The sequence below is a fragment of the Petromyzon marinus genome, chromosome 43 (genome assembly GCF_048934315.1).
Source record: "Petromyzon marinus isolate PM22_M1 ecotype Great Lakes invasive population chromosome 43, UKy_Petmar_22M1.pri1.0, whole genome shotgun sequence".
NCBI lineage: Eukaryota > Metazoa > Chordata > Hyperoartia > Petromyzontiformes > Petromyzontidae > Petromyzon > Petromyzon marinus.
The window spans coordinates 16,457,473-16,483,240 of NC_133709.1; the positions used below are offsets into that span (position 1 = coordinate 16,457,473).

Here is a 25,768-nt window from a genome sequence, read left to right on the forward strand (position 1 = left end):
CATATACATATACATTGTACATATACATTATACATATTACATATACATTATGCATATACACATTATACATATATACATTACACATATATACATATTCATTACACATATACATTATACATATACATTATACATATTACATGTACATTAGACATTACACATATACATTATATATACATTACACATATTCATTGTACATATACATTATATACATTATACATATACATTATATATACATATGAAAATCCGACGTACCGTAAGTAGCCAACCGTGTTAATCGGAGGTGCGGTTGGGAGGGGGGAGGGGTCTGTCTCAGCCCATCATCCATCCCTCCCTCCGGGGTGGATAAAATGAGACGCACCTTTTGGGGAAGTCAACAGCCGTTGTCCAACGGAGCCCTTACTCGCCCCCCGCCATAAGAATGCGGAATCTCGGCCACCGGCTCCCCAGGGTCGTGAACGGTGTGTGGGCGGCCACTGCATCGGGGCGTGTGGGCGGCAATGCAATGCGTGGGCGGTGTTGCAGCAGGCGCACGCTGCGTGCCACACCACAAGGGACGCTCCTTAACCAGCGCCGTGCGCTTGTTCTTTAAAGAGCTCAAAGAAACGACGCCTCGCGTTCACACCGTACGGCGTTAGCGCTGCCCGGCTGGCGGCCGGTGGATGGCCAAGAACAGCGCCGACGTCGTTCGTGCGGGCCGTGGCCCGGTAATCAAACTCTGACCGTCGGGGGGCTGGGGGGGGGGGGGGCTCGAGGTGCAGTGCGCTAACCGCGGCGCCACCGCTCCCCAACACGACCCCGGTGACCCGGTCGATCCCTCTCGCTCCGCGCGGCACTTGTGGCACGCTGCGGCCTTCCGAGCGGCGAACAGATTTTGTTTTTTAAAGGACCCGAAATCTTACCCCCCACCCCCGCCGCTAATTAGGAGCGGCTTTCTCCTCCCCATCGATCGCCAACGACAACGCTCCGACTCGTCGCGGACCCAACGTGGTGGTGGGGGAGGAGGAGGGGGGGGGGTTAGGGGTCGCTGGACGCGCCCAACGAAGGCCCTTCATCATCTCGCGCTGGCACGGCCCGGCCGAGGCCAACGTGGGGCCCTCCCGGCACGGCTGGTTGCCACCGGTCGTTTGCCGCACCCGAGCCGTGACCCGAACCGTGCACCGCGCGGCGCTGTCGGGTGCGCTCACGCGGCCGTCTGGAACGCTCTTCACTCCGATGTTAGGAAGGCCGCTGGGAGCCGTGCGCCTTTAAATCATCATCATCGAGAATGACAAACTCATTTCTTTAAAACAGCTTGTTGTTGTTGTTGTTTCGTTTGTTGTCCTTCCTCTCCCCGCCCCTCCGATTAGCACGGTTGGCTCCATGCAGTACGCCGGCGTGGCAAGACGTCTCAATCTGGATCAGGGCCAAGCAGGGCCAGGGGTGATGGGGGGGGGCGATGCGCGCGACGTCAGTCGGCACGCCGCGAGGACACCGTCGTCACCTTCACGCATCTCGGTGGCGTCACCAAAGACAAAGATCCCCCGTATAGCCTCAACAGACTGGTTGGGGCAAGTGCTGTCAGCGAGCACCTTTGAAGGCCGGCACTGTGGCACACGAGAGGGTGGGTGGAAAGCACCACGCCCGCCCGCTTTTGTCTCCCCCAGTGGCGATGTTTACACAGCGCACCAGGTATTCATTTGAGGCTGAGTCGACCTAGGGGAGGCCCAGGACCGGTTCAAATAATCTTCACTGGTGTTGGCCGTGAGCGAGAATCGAACTCGGGGCCGCCGGGGTTCGTAGCGCAACACGCTACCCGCAACACTACCGCTCCCCGCTCCCCGCACACATGCGCGCAACCGGCTTCGGCGGTGAAAATTCTCAGTGGGAAACGTGATTTTTCGCAAAAACGGTGGTAAAAAAATTGGACCTGTGGGATCAACAAACGGTCGGGTGAAGTTGCGGACCACTCTAACTTCACCCACCCGCGCTGCGTAGGCCGACCGAGGCCGATGCGAAATTCGGCTGCGGCGAAATCGTCGCCATGGGGGGGGGGGGGGGGGGGGGACCGCGCTATCTGACTTTACAGTCGGGGGCCCTGTGGGGCTCTTTTCCACCTCGGCCATCCCGAATGCCCCAGTGTAAACAATTTGAAAACAAACTTGGCACGGCTCTGCCTTCAGCAACCACGACAAACGGCCGTCTGGCTGCTACTCCGCAGGCAGAAGCGTCACGGTGGCAAGGAGATGTTTAACCACCTCGCCCGGTACACAGCAGGTCGTGGGTTCCATCCCGACGCCTGCTGTATATTTGGAGTTTGCGTCTCTCTCGTTTATCATCATCACGTCGGCAAGATGTTAACTACCTCGCCTGGTATACAGCAGGTCGTGGTTCGATCCCGACGCCTGCTGTATATTTGGAGTTTGCGTCTCTCTCTCTTTTATCATCATCACGTCGGCAAGATGTTAACTACCTCGCCTGGTATACAGCAGGTCGTGGGTTCGATCCCGACCCCTGCCGCTTGTTGTATATTTGGACGTTGCGTCTCTCTCTCTCGCTCTCTCTCCCAGTGGCTGCTTGGATTTTTTCTCCGGGTCCTGCGGCTATTCCCTCCGCATTTAGAAACGCGCGTTTAGAGCATTCGGCTGCCGTAACTTTCCACGTGAACGGACGTTGTTCGGGTGAACGGACGTTGTTCGGGTTTGCCGAAATTTCGCGTCTGAACAAAATCGAATTTTCCGCGTTCGCGAAATTTCACTCCAGCCCCGCGCGCCGCGAGGTCATCGAACGAGGCTGCGACACCGATCCGCGCCGGCGTCACGGCAACGCCTCAACATCGCCTCGCCAGTCATTCCAAAGTGTACAGCGGAGCTTTTGCCGCGTTTCCCCCGAAATTTTTATTTTTTATTTTTGTTCCGCTTAATATTCTTCAATCGTTTTTAGACTTACGTCATTTATCATCATTTCTTTGTATTGTAAAAAAGTAAGCTAGGGGTGTAGTTTTAGGTTTTGAGCGGAGCTGGAATGACAGTCCAAAACACATCCCTAACTTTAAATAGTAACTTAATGGGAAAAGCCGTTTTCGATTTACAAAATTTCGCCTTTGCATGCGCTTTTTGAAAAAAACGCATCCCCTTTTCGTAAAATCGAGGGATGCCTGCACGTGCTACGCGTGGCACGACAGCTATGAGGATGAGCGGGGGGGAGGGGCGTCGTCTGCTTATTAATTTCAGCATCGTTTACCATCTCCGCAAAGACGTTGACGATAGTTTCGCATCAATATCCTCCGCTTGACGTTCATCGTCATCATCGTCATCATCATCGCGGCAACGTCCCCCCCCCACCCTCCGCCAGTCGTCCAACGTCCATCCGACGTCGTCACCGCCGTCATCGTCCGCGCCATTCTCCACGGCCCACAAAGCCGCGCAAACGGCCCAGGGGCCCAGGGGCCCAGGGGAGCGAATGCGCGAGCACAGCCGCCATCGCCCCTTCTCATGATAATTCAAGGGCCTCCTCCCATTCTCCCTCCACATTCTCCTCCCTTTCTCATGGCCACACTCTCGCAGCGCTCCCTCCTCCCCGCTCCTTCCCTCTGCAACCTCAATGAGTGGAATTCTCACCAACGGCTGGCCGAATAACACGCAACACAAAAGCCACACAAAAACCGTAAGAAGTAATTTCCCGCGGTCCCCAGTGGGCTCCAATATGCGCCCGAGGCATCGGTGCCAATCTCCTGTTTGCAGCCCTACTGAGCCTGTGGATAGAAATTCCACATTCCTATGGCCGCGGTGATGAGTCAATCCGGAGGACAAACACTGCCGACTCCCTCCCCAAAAAAAAACCGACTATTTATTTGACCTCGGCAGGAGGAAGGTTGGGCTGAGTCAACCGCAACCCGGCCGGGGCTTGAACTCGCGACCTCCCCCAAATTGGGAGCCACTCACTGTGCCACGGAGCCACCGCGTGACCACTGCCCTACGGGAAACGGAGGCAAGCTCCTTGGACCGTGTCGACGGGGCAATGGGACATGTGTGTCGTCACCTAATGAGTACCCGGAGACCAGCGCCGAATTGAGGCTCTAAGTTTCGTAGGCCTTCAAGTGATAACGCTCTACAGTTGGTACTGCCCAGCTAAAGATGATTACAAACAAACTTGTCTCCGATCATCCATAGGACAACAACGCTGCCTTTGTCTTCCCTTGCACTGCTACTACACCCTATTGAGAATGAGATTATGGAGATGTCATTTGTTAATTTTGCCAAGAAATATTCTCGAAAAGTTCATCTCCGGTGTTAATTTATCTCTCTCCTTATGAAAAAAACAAACGATTGATATGACTGCCTCTTTGTATATACTTTGTATATACACTGTGCCTATCCTTGCAATGTAAATATATTTATTCAAGAAGATATCTCGGTTAAAAAAAATTGCATGGTACAAACCAAAATAAAACATTGTCAAAATGTTTCTGTATGGTACAAACCAAAATAAAACATTGTCAAAATGTTTCTGTATGGTACAAACCAAAATAAAACATTGTCAAAATGTTTCTGTATGGTACAAACCAAAATAAAACATGGTCAAAATGTTTCTGTATGGTACAAACCAAAATAAAACATGGTCAAAATGTTTCTGTATGGTACAAACCAAAATAAAACATGGTCAAAATGTTTCTGTATGGTACAAACCAAAATAAAACATGGTCAAAATGTTTCTGTATGGTACAAACCAAAATAAAACATGGTCAAAATGTTTCTGTATGGTACAAACCAAAATAAAACATGGTCAAAATGTTTCTGTATGGTACAAACCAAAATAAAACATGGTCAAAATGTTTCTGTATGGTACAAACCAAAATAAAACATGGTCAAAATGTTTCTGTATGGTACAAACCAAAATAAAACATGGTCAAAATGTTTCTGTATGGTACAAACCAAAATAAAACATGGTCAAAATGTTTCTGTATGGTACAAACCAAAATAAAACATGGTCAAAATGTTTCTGTATGGTACAAACCAAAATAAAACATGGTCAAAATGTTTCTGTATGGTACAAACCAAAATAAAACATGGTCAAAATGTTTCTGTATGGTACAAACCAAAATAAAACATGGTCAAAATGTTTCTGTATGGTACAAACCAAAATAAAACATGGTCAAAATGTTTCTGTATGGTACAAACCAAAATAAAACATGGTCAAAATGTTTCTGTATGGTACAAACCAAAATAAAACATGGTCAAAATGTTTCTGTATGGTACAAACCAAAATAAAACATGGTCAAAATGTTTCTGTATGGTACAAACCAAAATAAAACATGGTCAAAATGTTTCTGTATGGTACAAACCAAAATAAAACATGGTCAAAATGTTTCTGTATGGTACAAACCAAAATAAAACATGGTCAAAATGTTTCTGTATGGTACAAACCAAAATAAAACATGGTCAAAATGTTTCTGTATGGTACAAACCAAAATAAAACATGGTCAAAATGTTTCTGTATGGTACAAACCAAAATAAAACATTGTCAAAATGTTTCTGTATGGTACAAACCAAAATAAAACATTGTCAAAATGTTTCTGTATGGTACAAACCAAAATAAAACATGGTCAAAATGTTTCTGTATGGTACAAACCAAAATAAAACATGGTCAAAATGTTTCTGTATGGTACAAACCAAAATAAAACATGGTCAAAATGTTTCTGTATGGTACAAACCAAAATAAAACATGGTCAAAATGTTTCTGTATGGTACAAACCAAAATAAAACATGGTCAAAATGTTTCTGTATGGTACAAACCAAAATAAAACATGGTCAAAATGTTTCTGTATGGTACAAACCAAAATAAAACATGGTCAAAATGTTTCTGTATGGTACAAACCAAAATAAAACATGGTCAAAATGTTTTTGTATGGTACAAACCAAAATAAAACATGGTCAAAATGTTTCTGTATGGTACAAACCAAAATAAAACATGGTCAAAATGTTTCTGTATGGTACAAACCAAAATAAAACATTGTCAAAATGTTTCTGTATGGTACAAACCAAAATAAAACATGGTCAAAATGTTTCTGTATGGTACAAACCAAAATAAAACATGGTCAAAATGTTTCTGTATGGTACAAACCAAAATAAAACATTGTCAAAATGTTTCTGTATGGTACAAACCAAAATAAAACATGGTCAAAATGTTTCTGTATGGTACAAACCAAAATAAAACATTGTCAAAATGTTTCTGTATGGTACAAACCAAAATAAAACATTGTCAAAATGTTTCTGCATCGGTCCTTTAGTTTCATTGGCCCTAGGCACACCGCCGACTGTTGCCTATTGGATAATACGGCCCTGCTGGGTGGGTGGGTGAGTGGGTGGGTGATTTGGTGAGTGAGTGGGTGGGTGATTTGGTGAGTGAGTGGGTGGGTGATTTGGTGAGTGAGTGGGTGATTTTGTGAGCGAGTGGGTTGGTGATTTGGTGAGTGTGTGGGTGAGTGGGTGGGTAGGTGAGTGGGTGATTTGGTGAGTGGGTAAGTGGGTGGGTAAGTGGGTGGGTGGGTGAGTGATTTGGTGAGTGAGTGTGTGATGGGGTGGGTGGGTGAGTGGGTGGGTGATTTGGTGAGTGAGTGGGTGGGTGAGTGGGTGGGTGAGTGGGTGGGTGAGTGATTTGGTGAGTGAGTGGGTGGGTGAGTGAGTGGGTGGGTGAGTGGGTGAGTGAGTGGGTGGGTGAGTGGGTGATTTGGTGGGTGAGTGGGTGGGTGAGTGGGTGAGTAGGTGGGTGAGTGGGTGGGTGAGTGGGTGGGTGAGTGGGTGGGTGAGTGGGTGGGTGATTTGGTGGGTGAGTGGGTGAGTAGGTGGGTGAGTGGGTGAGTGGGATGGTGGGTGAGTGAGTGGGTGGGTGGGTGAGTGGGTGAGTAGGTGGGTGAGTGGGTGGGTGAGTGGGTGGGTGAGTGGGTGGGTGATTTGGTGGGTGAGTGGGTGAGTAGGTGGGTGAGTGAGTGGGATGGTGGGTGAGTGGGTGGGTGGGTGGGTGAGTGAGTGGGTGGGATGGTGGGTGAGTGGGTGGGTGGGTAGGTGGGTGAGTAGGTGGGTGAGTGAGTGGGATGGTGGGTGAGTGGGTGAGCAGGCCCTAGGCACACCGCCTACTGCGGCCTATTGGGTAAAACGGCCCTGCCTGAGACGTGCGGTCACAGCGAGGCGCTTAAAGAAATCTACCGCATGGTCATCCGCCGTGCATCGCACCGACCATCGGCAGAGGTTGGAAACCGGAAGCGGTCCCGGGTGCCGCCCTTCGCCAACCCGCTATTGACCAGCGCGGTGAAGTACAGTCAAACGGTGAAGTACAGCCAAACGGTGAAGTACAGCCAAACGACCCCCGTGACCGACACTAGTGTGGCGGAGGCCTTCATCCGGCAGTGGAATGACACAAGGCTGTTACATCATCACAGCCGAACTAAAGCCATAGTTTATTCATCCGGGGGCACACGCCGACAAATAAGAAATCGCGCTTTGGACTTTGACCGATTGGTCTAAAATGGGCGGTAACTTTGTGGCCACTCCACTGCCCCTCCTGTGTGAAGGTTTCCCGGTTTTTGGGATTGTGGTCTGCGATGTTGAGACCTGTGAGTGTTGAATTTGTTCTGCGTTCCCACTGTCCTGCAGAGCGACATGAGTGTGAGTGAATATGAGTGTGTGAGTGAATGAGTGAGTGTGAGTGAATGAGTGAGTGAATATGAGAGTGAATGAATGAGTGTGTGAGTGAATGAGCGAGTGTATGTGTGCGTGAGTGAATGAGTGCGAGAGTGCGAGTGAATGAATGCGAGTGTATGAGTGAGTGTGTGTGAGTGCGAGCGAGTGAATGAGTGCGAGCGAGTATGAGTGAATGAGTCCGTGAATCAGCGAGTGTGTGTGTGTGTGAGTGCGAGCGAGTGAGAGTGTGTGAGAGTGTACGAGTGAATGAGCGAGTGTATGTGTGCGTGAGTGAATGAATGCGAGTGAATGAGTGTGTGTGAGTGCGAGCGAGTGACAGTGTGTGAGAGTGTACGAGTGAATGAGTGAGAGTGTACGAGTGAATGAGTGAGAGTGTACGAGTGAATGAGTAAGAGTGTACGAGTGAATGAGTGAGAGTGTACGAGTGAATGAGCGAGAGTATGTGTGCGTGAGTGCATGAATGCGAGTGAATGAGTGTGTGTGAGTGCGAGCGAGTGACAGTGTGTGAGAGTGTACGAGTGAATGAGTGAGAGTGTACGAGTGAATGAGTGAGAGTGTACGAGTGAATGAGTAAGAGTGTACGAGTGAATGAGTGAGAGTGTACGAGTGAATGAGTGAGAGTGTACGAGTGAATGAGTGAGAGTGTACGAGTGAATGAGTGAGAGTGTACGAGTGAGAGTGTGTGAGAGTGTGTGAGAGTGTACGAGTGAATGAGTGAGAGTGTACGAGTGAGTGAGAGTGTACGAGTGAATGAGTGAGAGTGTACGAGTGAATGAGTGAGAGTGTACGAGTGAATGAGTGAGCGTGTGCGAGTGAATGAGTGAGAGTGTACGAGTGAATGAGTGAGTGTACGAGTGAATGAGTGTGTGTGAGTGCGAGCGAGTGAGAGTGTGTGTGAGAGTGTACGAGTGAATGAGTGAGAGTGTACGAGTGAATGAGTGAGCGTGTGCGAGTGCACGTAAGCCAGTGGAGTTTGCGAGTTCTCTCCCAGTGTTCCCCGTGGGTTTGCTCCGGGCACTCAGATTTACCCCCACAGCTAAAAACTCACCCACACGGTGTAACCGGTATCGGCCGAAACAATCTCCCGATGCCGGAAGATCAGCAGCACATCACTCGGTTGGGATCACACAGCAGCACCAGCAGCACCATCGCCCCCCTCCCGTAAACCGAGTCTTCAAGACTCCGTGAGGCTTTCTTGGCTAAAGGTGCGTGAAGTAAGCGTATCACCAATGTTGCCTGTGACTGCCTCATCTCATGGAACTGCCATGAATGTTCCCCATGTAAATGCGGAATGCAACTCGGGGTCTCCCACATCTCAAAGCGACCCCCCGCCCCCCCCCCCCCCCCAGGGGTCCACAATTTGCATGGAGAGGGAGACGCGGTGGGGGAGACGCTGTGGGGGAGAGGGAGACGCGGTGGCGGGAGAGAGATGCAGGGAGGGAGACGCGGTGGGAGTTGAGTTGAGGCGCTGAACCGGGGGTACGGAGGGAGTTAACAGGGGTTGATGGTGCGGCGTTGTGGATGGAGGCGTGTGGAAACTGCGTCGGATGTTACACACACACGCGCGTTACAACAACAACAACGTTACCACGACGCTTGTGCCAGGCTATGTGCACCTTGAGGCCACGTGAAGTGTCGAACGCCCGCTGGCAGGAGGTTACGGGGCAGACCCACGTGCCACGGGTCGACTGACTGAGATGACTGAGATGACTGGCTGATGCACCACCTGTGCCCCCTACTGTGTCAACCTGCTGTGCTTTAGCCACTCGGCGCTCCGCTCGTTGTTGTGAGCATCGCTCCTCCGCCCTCCGTTGTTGTTGGAGGGCGACTGCATCCAACTGCCCAGTAGCGTCCTTCACGAGCCTCCTCCATGGAGGCCGATCTTGACACCGCTGGTACCAGTCATCGGCAAGTCCACTCAGCTCCACATCCTCCTGTACCACATCACTCCATCTCTTCTCCAGCGAGTGCCCCGCCCGTTTAGCCCCCTCGATCCGGCCGAACAAAAGCTGTTTGGGCATGCGGTGGCTGGGCATGCGGGCTACATGACCCAGCCTAAGCAGCCTTGCCTGCCGGAGGAGCTCACCGATGGGACTTTGCCCAGATCTTTCAAGGGTTTGTGAGCTCCTCACACAATCCAGGCTGGTTAAGATTAAACCCAGGATGGATCGTAGGCAGGCCAGCCTAAATGTTTCTAACCGGTGAAGATGCTCCATTAGGGGGGTCCATGTTTCGCAAGCGTAGAGAAGGGAGGGAATGACCGTGGCCGAGAAAACCTGAAGCTTCGTGCGGAGCGACAGACCAGGTAGCTTCCACACAGCGTTACGCAACCGATGAAAATATATTGCCGCTCGACTGATTCGGAGTGAGACCTCTGCTGTTAAACTGGAGCCAGTCATAAGCACACTGCCCAGGTATGGGAAACTCTCCACTCTCTCCACAACTGCCCCATCACCGATTGGGAGTTGTGGGGGTGGAGTGTCCGATGGTACAAAATACCCAGGCAGGTGCTTAGCTTTGGTGGGGCTGATGGTAAGGCCCCACCTCTTAGTGGCACAGTCCAGTTTCAGCAGCAGTGTCTACGCGCACACACACGCGTTACGCGCGCACACACACGCGTTGCGCACATACATTACACACACACATTATGCACACACACACACGCCAATCGCGCACACACACACACGCGTGCATGCTCGCGTCGAATTCACAATTTGTAAAACCACATGCACCCTAGATTATATAAAGTGTCGTGTGGAGTGCTTAACGATCCATTTGGGAAAAGAATCCTTCCTCTGTCACACGAACCCCAGCTCACCACCCCTACACCCAGCTCTAACACCACCCCTACACCCAACTCTAACACCACCCCTACACCCAACACTAACACCACCCCTACACCCAGCTCTAACAACACCCCTACACCCAACTCTAACACCACCCCTACACCCAGCACTAACACCACCCCTACACCCAACTCTAACACCACCCCTACACCCAGCTCTAACACCACCCCTACACCCAACTCTAACACCACCCCTACACCCAACACTAACACCACCCCTACACCCAGCTCTAACAACACCCCTACACCCAACTCTAACACCACCCCTACACCCAGCACTAACACCACCCCTACACCCAACTCTAACACCACCCCTACACCCAACTCTAACAACACCCCTACACCCAACTCGAACACCACCCCTACACCCAACTCTAACAACACCCCTACACCCAGCTCTAACACCACCCCTACACCCAGCTCTAACACCACCCCTACACCCAGCTCTAACACCACCCCTACACCCAACTGTAACACCACCCCTACACCCAACTCTAACACCACCCCTACAACCAACTCTAACACCACCCCTACACCCAACTCTAACACCACCCTTACACCCAACTCTAACACCACTACCGCAACAGCCAACACTACCACTACACTCAACTAACACTGCCCCTATACCTAACGCTAGCTAATCCTAACAACACCACCCCTACGCATAACCCTAACAACGCCACCCCTACCCCTAAAACTCTGACCCTAACCCACGAGGCCCAGGTGACACCCGGGCGCGGTGGAGGAGGAAGCATTTGACGGCACTCATCAAGGCCGTGTACACGCGGCTGTGGTTACGAGTGTGTGGTAGGATGCAAACGCAGCCTGTGAACCCCAACAGCAACCACCAACGCCGCGGCTTGAGAGCGTACTCACGATGACCTTCCCTCGCAATGTGCCACCGCTCTGCGGTTCATCCAGGTCGAGGCACAGCCCCTGCAAACAACTCGCCCGCGTCGCTGCTGGCGGAAGGGGTCTCCCCGCCAGGTGGAGCTTCAGAGGGGCACGGTTGGCTACGTACGGTAGTCGCTCACCCGCTCGCATAGTCACTCACCGGCTCGCATAGTCACTCACACAGTCACTGAGCCACTCACATAGTCACGGACCCGTACACTCGCCCACCCTCCGATTAGCGTGGCTGGCTACGAACGGTGCGAAATAAGTTCAACGATATTGTGCATACGCAGGGGATATTTGGGCTACTCGTGCATGCTGGCCAGACGTCCTGGAAGAGTTGGGAGTTAGCCACACCTCACCCCACTATACGCAACTTGCCCATCGGCCCCTCACACTGCGGTGAACCCATTCACGCCGCTGGACAGGCAGCAGGGGGAGCTTTGATTAACTTCACCAGAGATATTATTTATTTACGTGTCATCTCTCGGAGGTCGTGGGTTCTATCCGGACCCTGACGCCTGGTGTATATTTGGAGTTTGCATGCTCTCTCTCTCTCTCCCCGCAATCGCGTGGATTTGTGTGCAGGTCCTCTGGTTTTTCCCTGCACGCTTATAAAGTACGCGTTCAGAGTATTTGTCTGCTGTAAAATGTCCACGTGATGATAAGCCACTTCCCGTTGCGCTATCATTTGTGGCCAGGCCGCTTCTGGAAAAAAATATATATATGGCTCAGTGGGCATAACGTGGTGAAGTAAAATAAAAAGTTTAGAATCAGATAATTCATTTATTTTTAGCTGTTTGCTTACCGCTTTACTGTTTCTTGTTGCAACTTTCTGACCCCGTGTCGCGCTCCGAACTGGACATCCGTGAAAAAGCGTTGCATAGCTCATCGGATATCTCCAGATAAATCAGATTATGAAATTAATAAAAAAAATTGTGTTTTTATTTGACCAGGTAAGGCCCCGCTAAGCTACGTAAGCTCTTTTTCAGAATCGACCCAAGCCATCACAAATGATGGCCCAACGAAGCGGCTATTCACGTGGAAATCCAAAGCAGCCGAATACTCCGAACGCGCCTTTTGCAGATGCGACGGCAAAAATCCAGCGGACCCGGAGAAAAATCCACGCGATCACATCACGGGGAGAGAGAAAGAGAGAGACACGCAAACTTCAAATATAAGGCTGGCGTCAGGGTCCCGATATAACCTCTTTGCGTACGAGACAAGGGAGCGAACACCTGGGCACCGCGGAGCCCTGAAATTGTCTCAACCGCAAGTCCGGGCGCGTTACCCGCGGCGGCGGCGATGGCGGCGGCGTCACCGCCGTGCACGAACACCGCAGTCGGCGGCGGCGGCGGCCGCAGCATCGACCCGCCGGGTCTGGATGCCCCGGGGAACTCGTCAGCGATGCGTCGCGATCAGCGCGATTCAACTGGAAAGGCGCCGGAAGAGGGACAGGCACGGGAAGGCAGAACCCCGGTGGCCAGGCCAGGCCAAGCGGACTTCACCGTTCTGCTCAACATTTCCCCCGAAATAAATAACAAAAGACGGTAGAAGCGGGCTTCCTCCTAACGACGGTGAATGGTTTCACGAAACCGTCCGTTCGGTGATTTGGCCGTTAAGCGAGGATTGGAAATGCACGTTAAAGGCTTAATTCGGTCCGATAATCGAAAGTTACACCTTTTTCACCCCAAAAAACGTACTTTGTATTATTTAAACAATGCACATGAATACATAACGATACTTTCATTATATACACGTAATATTAAAATAAACGTGGTCAATCAATGCATTTATTAATATTTACTGCACCTAAAACAGCCCGTGGTAAGCAGGGGAATGGTCGGTAAGCGAATACATTGGGCTCTAAGGACTCTACCCTACTACTACATTACTATCCACTCTACACTACTATACACTCTACACTACACTACTATACACTCCACACTACTATACACTCTACACTACACTACTTCACTACTATACACTCTACACTACACTACAATACACTCTACACTACTATACACTCTACACTACTATACACTCTACACTACAATACACTCTACACTACACTACTATACACTCCACTACTACACTACTATACTACTATACACTCTACACTACTATACACTCTACCCTACACGACTATACACTCTACACTACACTACTACACTACTATCCACTCTACACTACAATACACTCTACACTACACTACTATACACTCCACTACTACACTACTATACTACTATACACTCTACACTACTATACACTCTACCCTACACGACTATACACTCTACACTACACTACTACACTACTATCCACTCTACACTACTATACACTCTACACTACACTACTATACACTCTACACTATACTCTACACTACACTACTATACACTCTACACTACACTACTATACACTACTCCACTATTATACACTCTACACTACTATACACTCTACACTACTATACACTCTACACTACACTACTATACACTCTACACTACTATACACTCTACACTACACTACTATACACTCTACACTACTATACACTCTACACTACACTACCATACACTCTACACTACTATACACTACACATTGGGCTCTATAGAGGCCCGTCATTAAGCGATTAGTCATTACAGGGATGGCCGTTAAGCGGGGGGGGGGAGCCCGGGGGGTAATCGCACAGCGTGGGGCCACCCCCAAAACATGGGGCCCGGGGCAGTCGCCCTGATTCGCCCCCTCTGATTGAACATACAATACATGCGTCTCTCTCTCCCTCTCTCACCGTGGAAATGTCACAAGTGCTGCTGTCACTCCACTGCTGGATGACGGAGGGTCCCTCCCCCCCCCCCCACACACCAGACCGCGCGGGTTCGTGGGGGTTATTTGACCACTTTGGACATTCCACATTCCCATGGCGGGAGGGGCGAATGTATTCCCGGGATAGCTGCTGCTGATTTCGCCACAAAGTGGTACAGTACTCGTTTTATCGACCCTCGTTCGGGAGGGATGATGGGCCCGATTTGAATTCCCGACCGTTCCGCTTGGGCCTGAAATCGGGCGGTGTCACGGGGTCCGGTTCACATGGCGGTCGTCAACCAGCAGTGGATCGATCATGGCTCCTGATGACGATAGTGGACGATGAGAGCGATGGGTGGCAGGACGCAAGCCACGGCGAGCGGTTACGAACACAGCACGCACCACACCATCACCACCACCATCATTAACCACCACCATCATCATCACTACTACAATCAGCACCACCACCACCACGACTACAATCAGCACCACCACCATTATCACCACCACCACCACGACTACAATCAGCACCACCACCATTATCACCAACATCACCACCACTACTACAATCAGCACCACCACCATTATCACCACCACGACTACAATCAGCACCACCATTATCACCAACATCACCACCACTACTACAATCAGCACCACCACCACCATTATCACCAACATCACCACCACTACCACAATCAGCACCACCACCACGACTACAATCAGCACCACCACCATTAGTATTATCACCACCACCACCACGACTACAATCAGCACCACCACCATTATTATCACCACCACCACTACTACAATCAGCACCACCACCATTATCACCACCACCATCACCACCACTACTACAATCAGCACCACCACCATTATTATCACCACCACCACTACTACGACAATCAGCACCACCACCATTATCACCACCACCATTATCACCAACATCACCACCACCACTACTACAATCGGCACCACCACCATCAACATCACCACTACTACAATCAGCACCACCATTATCACCAACATCACCACCACCACTACTACAATCAGCACCACCATCAACATCACCACCACCACGACTACAATCAGCACCACCACCAATTAGTATTATCACCACCACCACCACGACTACAATCAGCACCACCACCACCATTATTATCACCACCACCACTACTACAATCAGCACCACCACCATTATCACCACCACCATCACCACCACTACTACAATCAGCACCATCACCATTATTATCACCACCACCACTACGACAACCAGCACCACCACCATTATCACCACCACCACAACAACAATCAGCACCACCACCATTATCACCAACATCACCACCACCACTACTACAATCGGCACCACCACCATCAACATCACCACTACTACAATCAGCACCACCATTATCACCAACATCACCACCACCACTACTACAATCGGCACCACCACCATTATCACCACTACCACGAATACAATCAGCACCATCACCACCACCATCAACTACTACTACTACAATGAGCATCACCATCACATCACCATCATCAAAGGCAAACATCCCCCCCGTATAGCCTGAACAGACTATCGGGGCAAGTGCTGTTAGCGCGTAGCACCAATGAAGACCGGCACTGCACAATCACCACCACCACCATCATCATCTGCCATGATCGATCCACTGCTCGATGAGGCCTTCCTCCATCCCCTCTCCTCCTCCCACCACCACCACCAACCACGCCGTGATTTGTGAACGAACGCCGCCTAAATAAACAAAAACCACGGAGACCGGCCTGGGTCCACTGCTGCGCGCGCAGCCATCACGAGGGGCGACGTGGGGGTGGAGGAGGAGGTGGACGAGGTGGAGAGAGAGAGAGAGGCGGGAAGAGGGGAAGGAGCCACACACACACGAGGAGGGAGAGTGGGGGGGGGAGAGATTCAAGACGTGGGGAGAGAGAGCGGGAACGGAGCGACGACACTGAGAGTGGAGCGAGTGGAGAGAGGAGAGGGGAGAGAGAGTGGAGGGTGGAGAGAGAGGAGAGGGGAGCGAGTGGAGAGAGGAGAGGGGAGAGAGAGTGGAGGGTGGAGAGAGCAGAGAGAGGAGAGAGCGAGGGGAGAGTGGAGAGCGAGGAGGGATCAGAGAGAGGAGAGAGTGGAGGGTGGAGAGAGGGGAGCGAGGAGGGATCAGAGAGAGTGGAGCGAGTGGAGAGATGGGAGAGGGAGCAGAGAGTGGAGAGCGAGGAGGGATCAGAGAGAGGGGAGCGAGGAGAGAGTGGAGAGCGAGGAGGGATCAGAGAGAGAGGAGAGAGAGGAGAGCGAGGAGGGATCAGAGAGAGGAGAGAGAGGAGAGAGGGGGCAGTGTGGACACGCACAGGGGGAAGAGAGCGCCAGAGGCCAACGCCGCCTTCATTCGCCGACCCGAGCGTGGTGGTGGTGGGGAGGCACCGGGTCGGAGACCCTCGCTGGCTGCCTACCTGCTGCTGCTGCTGCCCAAGGCGGTGGTGGTGGTGGTGGCGGTGGTGGCGGCGGTCACAACAACAACCACAGCAGCAGCAGCTATGGTGGTGGTGGTGGAGACGATGATGCTGCTGCTGCTGCTGCTCGTGTGAGAGTGGCGGTGGTGGGGGCTGGAGCGAGGCGGGGGCCCTGGGCAGCGGCGCCCCCCAGTGGCTGCCGAGAGGCGCGCAGACGGCGCGCAAAGGCAAAGGCGCCCGGGTAGCCCAGCGCAGCCCGCCGGGGCAAGTGCCGGGGGGGGTGCCGGGGGGGGTGCCGGGGGGGGTGCCGGGGGGGGGTGCCGGGGGGGGGGTGCAGCTCCTCGCGAAGGCTGCGACGGCACGCGACGCGGTGGCCAGCACTACGCCCGGCCGCCTTTGTCTCCCCAGTGGCGAGGTTTACTACACCCCCATTTGAGGCTGAGTCGACCTAGGGGGGGAGGCCCAGCACCGGTTCAGATAGTCGTCACCGGTGTTGGCCGTGAGCGGGAATCGACCGCGGGTCGCCAGGTTCGTAGCGCAGCGTAGCGCTAACCGCTGCACCACCGCTCCCCTGCACTATATTCACACTCACACACGCACTCACACACACACTCTCACATTCACACACTCACACACATTCACACACTCTCACACACACACTGGCACACATTCACACTCACACACTCTCACACATTCACACTCACACACATTCACACACTCTCACACACACACTGGCACACATTCACACACACACTGGCACACATTCACACTCACACACTCTCACACATTAACACTCACACACTCTCACACACATTCACACACTCTCACACATTCACACTCACACACTCTCACACACATTCACACTCACACACATTCACACACTCTCACACACACTCACATATTCACACATTCACACTCACACACATATTCACACACTCTCACACACACACTCACATATTCACACACTCACATATTCACACACTGGCACACATTCACACACACACTGGCACACATTCACACTCACACACTCTCACACATTCACACTCACACACTCACACACATTCACACACACTCTCACACATTCACACACACATTCACACACTCTCACACACATTCACACACACTGGCACACACACACTCTCACACACATTCACACACACTCACTGTAGGGAACAGGGTGGGGGGGGAGACCACACAAACCCCACACAGATGCGCCCGAGTTGGGAATCAAGCCCAGGACCTTCCTGCTGTGGACCCTGCGGGCCATATAATTAGAGACCTTGAGACAAACACAAACAAGTCTCTCCCTCTCTCAACAGCGGCAGCTGTGTGGCTCCCACCGTGTCTCCGTGTCACTATGCCACCGTGCCACGTGCCACGTCCCAACGTGCCACCATGCCACGTCGCACCGTGTCACCATCCCACCATGCCACGTCCCACCGTGCCACATCCCACCGTGCCACGTCCCACGTCCCAACGTGCCACGATCCATCGTGCCACCGTGCCACGTCCCACCGTGCCACGTCCCACCGTGCCACCGTGCCACCATCCCACCGTGCCACGTCCCACGTCCCAACGTGCCACCATCCCACCACGCCACGAGGATGGGCAGTGAGTCAGTGCTGACGGCTCTCCGTGGCGGCCACGGAGAGCCGCGGCGGCAGCAGCAGCAGCCACTCCGGGTCGGGTCGCCGTGAATTCAGCCGAAGCGAATTGTCACCCCGCTGCACCAACGCGGGCAACATCAAGCACTGCGCTCAACAGCGGCGCTCCTCAATAAATGTACGTCTCTCTCGCGTTGTCGTGGCCGGGTCAACCTTCCCGGGTGAACCTTACAGGGTGAACCTCCCCGGGTGAACCTCACAAGGTGAACCTGACAAGGTGAACCTCACAGGGTTAACCTCACAGGGTTAACTTCCCCGGGTGAACCTCCCCGGATCAACCTCCCCGGGTGAACCTCCCCGGGTGAACCTCACAGGGTGAACCTCACAGGGTGAACCTCCCCGGGTGAACCTCACAGGGTGAACCTCCCCGGGTGAACCTCACAGGGTGTACCTCACAGGGTGAACCTCCCCGGGTGAACCTCACAGGGTGAACCTCGCAGGGTGAACCTCCCCGGGTGAACCTCCCCGGGTGAACCTCCCCAGGTGAACCTCCCCGGACACTCACGCCTCACCAGTGAGAGGGCTCCCGTTTTGTCGCCAGCTCCCGGATTTCCGTCCAATCCCCCCAATGGCCAACCCTCAATTCCCCCGCTTTGTTTCTCGGCCAGTCAACGAAAGTTGCTCTTCTTTCAGCGCGAGACCAAACGCAACTCCTCATCGGCGAGTTCGATAGACGAAGTAAAGAGGGAGAAGAAGAGCAATCATACTGGCTCGGACATCATCCGGGTCAACAAGGTCCGTGTCCCGCCCCCCATCGAGTAACCGCGGTTGGGTGAAATAATTTGCTACGGGAAAGCAGCAGCAGCTACGAGACTAAAACGATTTTTAAAAAATTATTACGAAAGCCCCACTGAGCTGCATAACTCTTTTTTCAGAAGCGACCAGGCCGCAAATGAGAGCCCAACGAAGTGGCTTGTCACGTGGAAAATGATATCAGCCAGGTACTCGAGATGCGCGATGTCGATTGTAAATGTGGAGTGAGCAACCAGGGGAGAGCGAGAAAAATCCACGGGACCACGGGGAGGGAGAGAGAGAGACGCAGCAGGCGTTCGGGTCGCGGTCAAACGCACGACCTCCTGCATACCACCATCAGACAAAGTCAGACCTATAGGGGCCCCTTTGTCCATGGATCGTGCTGATGATGATCCCCGCCACCACCGCAAGCGATCCGCCGCTCGACCAATCGTAAGTGTGCTGCTGCTGTGGGGTGGGCAGTGAGGATTGCGATGGGACGTGGGACGCTCGAACCAACAACGACTTCTAGATCGGGGGTGGGGAGGGAGGGAGGTGGGAGGTTTTAGCGTCCTAACCACGGCGGCAAGTGGCTGACATACGGTGCTCACCGCGCTCCACGAGAGCCGCGCCGTTCACGGTGCCGTGCCAGGAACCAAACTCTGCAACACGACCGGCCGAGCGAGCTGACCCGGGGGGGGAGGGGGGGGAGGGCCGTGCGTTGCGTCATTCGCCGGTGACTTTTTTTTTTAATGTCGGGGGCATTGGGCGACCGGGAACGCCGCCACGTGATGATGGCGACTGTGACGTCACGGCGAGACTGGAATGTCCCGCGACTGTGAGCGATGAAAGACGTGGGGGGGGTGAGGGGGGGATGTGGGGGGGGTTTTGGGGGTGGGGGGGTTGGGGGGATGTGGGGTGGGGGTGGGGGTATTTACACTCGCAGCAGTTTTTTTTTTACCCGGGCGGCCGCGGAGGGGTGTCGAACCGCGAACGCCACCACGCACACAAAGACAAAGATCCCCCGTGTAGCCTGTGACAGGCTGTTGGGGGGCGAGTGCTCCTGTGAAGGCCGGCACGGCACACCGGACGGTGGTTGACCAGCACCGCGCCCGGCCGCCTTTGTCCCCTAGGCACTCATCGGAGGCTGAGTCGACCTAGGCGAGGCCCAGGATATTCGTCACCGGTGCTGGTGGCCGTGAACGGGAATCGAACTGGGGTAGCCGGGTTCGTAGAGCAGCGCGCTAACCGCCACACCACCGCTCCCCACACTCACGTACACACACACAGACACACACGCAGACACACACACATCCACTGCGATGGGCGTCACGTGGCCTGCACTCATTCACAGCGCGCGTGCGGTCACGGCTGTCACGTGTGATGCGAACATTCACGAATCCGTGTGGCAGCATCGCGTGGGCAGCACGAGGGCAGCGTATCTACGTTCAACTTTTTTCGCACCGTACGTAGCCAACCGTGCTAATTGGATATGCGAGTACAGCACGTGGGCAGCACGTGGGCAGTGAGGGCAGCACGTGGGCAGTGTGAGGGCAGCACGTGGGCAGTGTGAGGGCAGTGTGAGGGCAGCGTGAGGGCAGCACGTGGGCAGTGTGAGGGCAGCACGTGGGCAGTGTGAGGGCAGCACGTGGGCAGTGTGAGGGCAGCACGTGGGCAGCACGTGGGCAGTGTGAGGGCAGCACGTGGGGAGTGTGAGGGCAGCACGTGGGCAGCACGTGGGCAGCACGTGGGTAGTGTGAGGGCAGCACGTGGGCAGCACGTGGGCAGCACGTGGGCAGCACGTGGGCAGTGTGAGGGCAGCACGTGGGCAGTGTGAGGGCAGCACGTGGGCAGCACGTGGGCAGTGTGAGGGCAGCACGTGGGCAGCACGAGGGCAGCACGTGGGCAGTGTGAGGGCAGCACGTGGGCAGCACGTGAGCAGCACGTGGGCAGCACGTGGGCAGTGTGAGGGCAGCACGTGGGCAGTGTGATGGCAGCACGTGGGCAGTGTGAGGGCAGTGTGAGGGCAATGTGAGGGCAGCACGTGGGCAGTGTGAGGGCAGCACGTGGGCAGCACGAGGGCAGCACGAGGGCAGCACGTGGGCAGTGAGGGCAGCACGTGGGCAGTGTGAGGGCAGCACGTGGGCAGTGAGGGCAGCACGTGGGCAGTGTGAGGGCAGCACGTGGGCAGTGTGAGGGCAGCACGTGGGCAGCACGTGGGCAGTGAGGGCAGCACGTGGGCAGTGTGAGGGCAGCGAGGACTCACCGAGCACAGGGGATGGGACGTCACAACGGGAGGGAGGCCGAGCAGAGCAATGCAGAAGACGGGCGACGGCGTGAGGACGACGACGAGGAGGACGACGAGGAGGAGGACGACGAGGAGAAGGAGGAGGAGAAGGAGGAGACACCGTGGAGAGCACAGAGAGAGGCGTTAGAGATGTCGCGACAATGTGCGAGCGCGCCGGGCTCGCAACACAGAGGATCGACTCCACGTCTCTTTAAAAAAAAACCTCCCCACCACCACCTCCCCACCCGCTTCACCCACTCGCCCCTCTCCCCACCACCCCTCCGGCACCTCCCGCCTCTGTCCGGCCGGCGACACGTGCGGTTACGTGGAGGGGCAGGTGCGGTGGGGTAGAGTGTGGGTAGCTCGCACTCCCTCCTGGATGTGTGGCCACGCGTGGAAGAGTCGGCGCAAGGTACCCCCCTTCCCCTCCCCCTCCCCTAGTGGAAGCCACATTGCTCCCCCAGCAGGGACGTGAGCGAACAATTGCAGGAGCTGCACCTTTACCTCTTATCTTTTTTTACAATAATGCAAAGGAACGTGAGCGCATTTGAAACCCCTTCAATCCTCGTGGCTTGGCTTAAGATGCGGGCCAGAAAGCAGTGGGCGGCGCCAGTGGCTGAGTGGGCGGCGCCAGTGGCTGGGTGGGCGGTGCCAGTGGCTGGGTGGGCGGCGCCAGTGGTTGGGTGGGCGGTGCCAGTGGCTGGGTGGGCGGCGCCAGTGGTTGGGTGGGCGGTGCCAGTGGCTGGGTGGGCGGCGCCAGTGGCTGGGTGGGCAGCGCCAGTGGCTGGGTGGGCGGTGCCAGTGGCTGGGTGGGCGGCGCCAGTGGCTGGGTGGGCGGCGCCAGTGGCTGGGTGGGCGGCGCCAGTGGTTGGGTGGGCGGTGCCAGTGGCTGGGTGGGCGGCGCCAGTGGCTGGGTGGGCGGCGCCAGTGGCTGGGTGGGCGGCGCTAGTGGCTGGGTGGGCGGTGCCAGCGGCTGAGTGGGCGGCGCTAGTGGCTGAGTGGGCGGCGTTCGTGGCTGAGTGGGCGGGGCTGTAGAGAATATGGGCGGGGCCTCTCAGACCTGGGACAGCTTCTTCACTGCCGTGTGAACAATACCCTAGTGCCTGCTGCACGCTCACCGCGGACTTAAATTAATATATAAAGTTTGTTTTATTTTACCAGAAGCGACCCTGGCCATCACAAATGATAGCTCAACTAAATGGCTTATTACTATCATCATCATGTAGAAATTCATAAAGGAGCCAAATACTCTCAACGCATGACGTTTATTCTAAATGCGGTGGGGGAAAATCCGGAGGATCCGGAGAAAAAATCCGCGCGACCACGGGGTTAGTGAGAGAGAGAGAGACACGCAAACTCGAAATATACAGCAGCAGCAGGTGTCAGGGTTGAGATCGAACCCACGACCTCCTGTATACCAGGCGAGGTAGTTAACATCTCCTTGCCACCGTGATGATGATGAGAGAGAGACACGCGAACTCCAAATATACAGCAGCAGCAGCAGCAGGCGTCAGGATTGAGATCGAACCCACGACCTCCTGTATACCAGGCGAGGTAGTTAACATCTCCTAGCCACCGTGATGATGATGAGAGAGAGACACGCAAACTCCAAATCTACAGCAGCAGCAGGCGTCAGAATCTGGATCGAACCCACGACCTCCTGTATACCAAGCGAGGTAGTTAACATCTCCTAGCCACCGTGATGATGATGAGAGAGAGACACGCAAACTCCAAATGTACAGCAGCAGCAGGCGTCAGGATTGAGATCGAACCCACGACCTCCTGTATACCAGGCGAGGTAGTTAACATCGCCTCGCCACCGTGATGATGATGAGAGAGAGACACGCAAACTCCAAATATACAGCAGCAGCAGGCGTCAGAATCTGGATCGAACCCACGACCTCCTGTATACCAGCCACCGTGATGATGATGAGAGAGAGACACGCAAACTCCAAATATACAGCAGCAGCAGGCGTCAGGATTGAGATCGAACCCACGACCTCCTGTATACCAAGCGAGGTAGTTAACATCTCCTAGCCACCGTGATGATGATGAGAGAGAGACACGCAAACTCCAAATATACAGCAGCAGCAGGCGTCAGGGTTGAGATCGAACCCACGACCTCCTGTATACCAGGCGAGGTAGTTAACATCTCCTAGCCACCGTGATGATGATGAGAGAGAGACACGCAAACTCCAAATATACAGCAGCAGCAGGCGTCAGGATTGAGATCGAACCCACGACCTCCTGTATACCAGGCGAGATAGTTAACATCTCATAGCCACCGTGATGATGATAAGAGAGAGAGACACGCAAACTCCAAATATACAGCAGCAGCAGGCGTCAGGATCTGGATCGAACCCACGACCTCCTGTATACCAGGCGAGGTAGTCAACATCTCCTAGCCACCGTGATGATGAGAGAGAGACACGCAAACTCCAAATATACAGCAGCAGCAGGCGTCAGGGTCGTGATCGAACCCACGACCTCCTGTATACCAGGCGAGGTAGTTAACATCGCCTCGCCACCGTGATGATGATGAGAGAGAGACACGCAAACTCCAAATATACAGCAGCAGCAGGCGTCAGGATTGAGATCGAACCCACGACCTCCTGTATACCAGGCGAGGTGGTCAACATCTCATAGCCACATTGGCGCCCCTGATTGGTTTCCGCACACACCACGCACGGACGTCGAGTCATGTGGAAGGCGCGCCTGTTGTATTGGTCCCTTGGCAGAAGAGAGAGAGAGAGAGGAGCAACACGTGTGGGGTTTCCTCCGTGTCATCCAGCAGCGGAGAGAGCACGCGGGAGAGAGGAGAGTTGGATTCGAGTGAGATTTAGCGGGTGGCGATGGTAAGAGTGGGACGGGGTGGGGGTGAAATAGAGAGAGTGATTGAGAGGGAGTGAGACACACTGAGAGAGTGCCAGTGTGAGTGACAGGAGGTAATGAGTGAGGGAGAGTGAGAGCAGAGTGAGATTGAGCAGGAAGGAATCACAGAGCGAGCGAGAAAGAGTGAGCAGAAGGCAGTAAAGCAAGAGAGTGAGTGAATGAAAGATTGAGAGGATAAAGGAGGGTGGGGGAGAGAGGGAGAGAGGTACAGACTGAGAGAGGGTGAGAGAGAGAGGGTGGAAGAGGGTGGCCTTGGTGAAATTGGAGTGTAAATCTTGGTCCCGAGCTGCCAACAGTGTGAGCTCGGCACTGCAGACTCACATCCACAGAGACTCACACCCACAGAGACTCACACCCACAGAGACTCACACCCACAGAGACTCACACCCACAGAGACTCACACCCACAGAGACTCACACCCACAGAGACTCACACCCACATAGACTCACATCCACAGAGACACACCCACAGAGACTCACACCCACAGAGACTCACGCACACAGAGACGCACACACCCACAGAGACTCACACCCACAGAGGCTCACACCCACAGATAATCACACCCACAGAGACTCAAACCCACAGAGACAGCCACAGAGACTCGCACACACACACACATACTCACAGCCACAGAGACTCAACCCCACGGAGATTCACACCCACAGAGACTCACACCCACAGAAACTCACACCCACAGAGACTCACACCCACAAAGCCTCACACCCACAGAGACTCACACCCACAGAGATTCACACCCACAAAGCCTCACACCCACAAAGCCTCTCACCCACAGAGACCCACAGAGACCCACATCCACAAAAACTCACACCCACAGATGCACACCCGCAGAGACTCACACACACAGAGACTCACACTCCGAGACTCACACCCACAGAGACTCACACCCACGGAGACTCACACACACACAGAAAATCACACTCACAGAGACACCCACAGAGACTCACACCCACAGAGACTCACACACACACAGAGACTCACACCCACAGAGACTCACACACGCAGAGATGCACACCCACAGAGACTCACACCCACAGAGACACCCACAGAGACTCACACACCCAGAGACTCACACCCACAGAGACTCGCATCCACAGAGACTCGCACCCACAGAAACTCACACCCACAGACACTCACACCCACAGAGACTCACACAGACACAGAGACTCACACCCACAGAGACTCACACACACACAGAGACTCACACCCACAAATACTCACACCCACAGAGACTCACACACATACAGAGACTCACACCCACAGAGACACACACCCACAGAGACACACACCAATAGACACGCACACCCACAGAGACTCACACACACACAAAGGTTCACACACACACAGAGGCTCACACCCACAGAGACACACACCCAGAGACTCACACCCACAGAGACTCACACACACACACGGAGACTCACACGCACAGAGACTCACACCCACAGAGACTCACACCCACAAATACTCACACACACAGAAAATCACACTCACAGAGACA

At 53.8% G+C, this 25,768-nt stretch overlaps 1 protein-coding gene across 1 annotated transcript in view; it reads right to left on the minus strand.

Moving 5' to 3' along the window:
- The window catches only part of LOC116957809 (protein 4.1-like), a 95,531-nt gene extending 78,697 nt beyond the window's left edge, over positions 1 to 16,834 (minus strand). Inside the window, exon 1 of the mRNA XM_076073855.1 lies at positions 16,678 to 16,834. The gene's annotated coding sequence lies outside the window, so the exon portion shown is untranslated. The remainder of the gene's footprint in view (positions 1 to 16,677) is intronic.
- Positions 16,835 to 25,768: the final 8,934 nt, after the last annotated feature.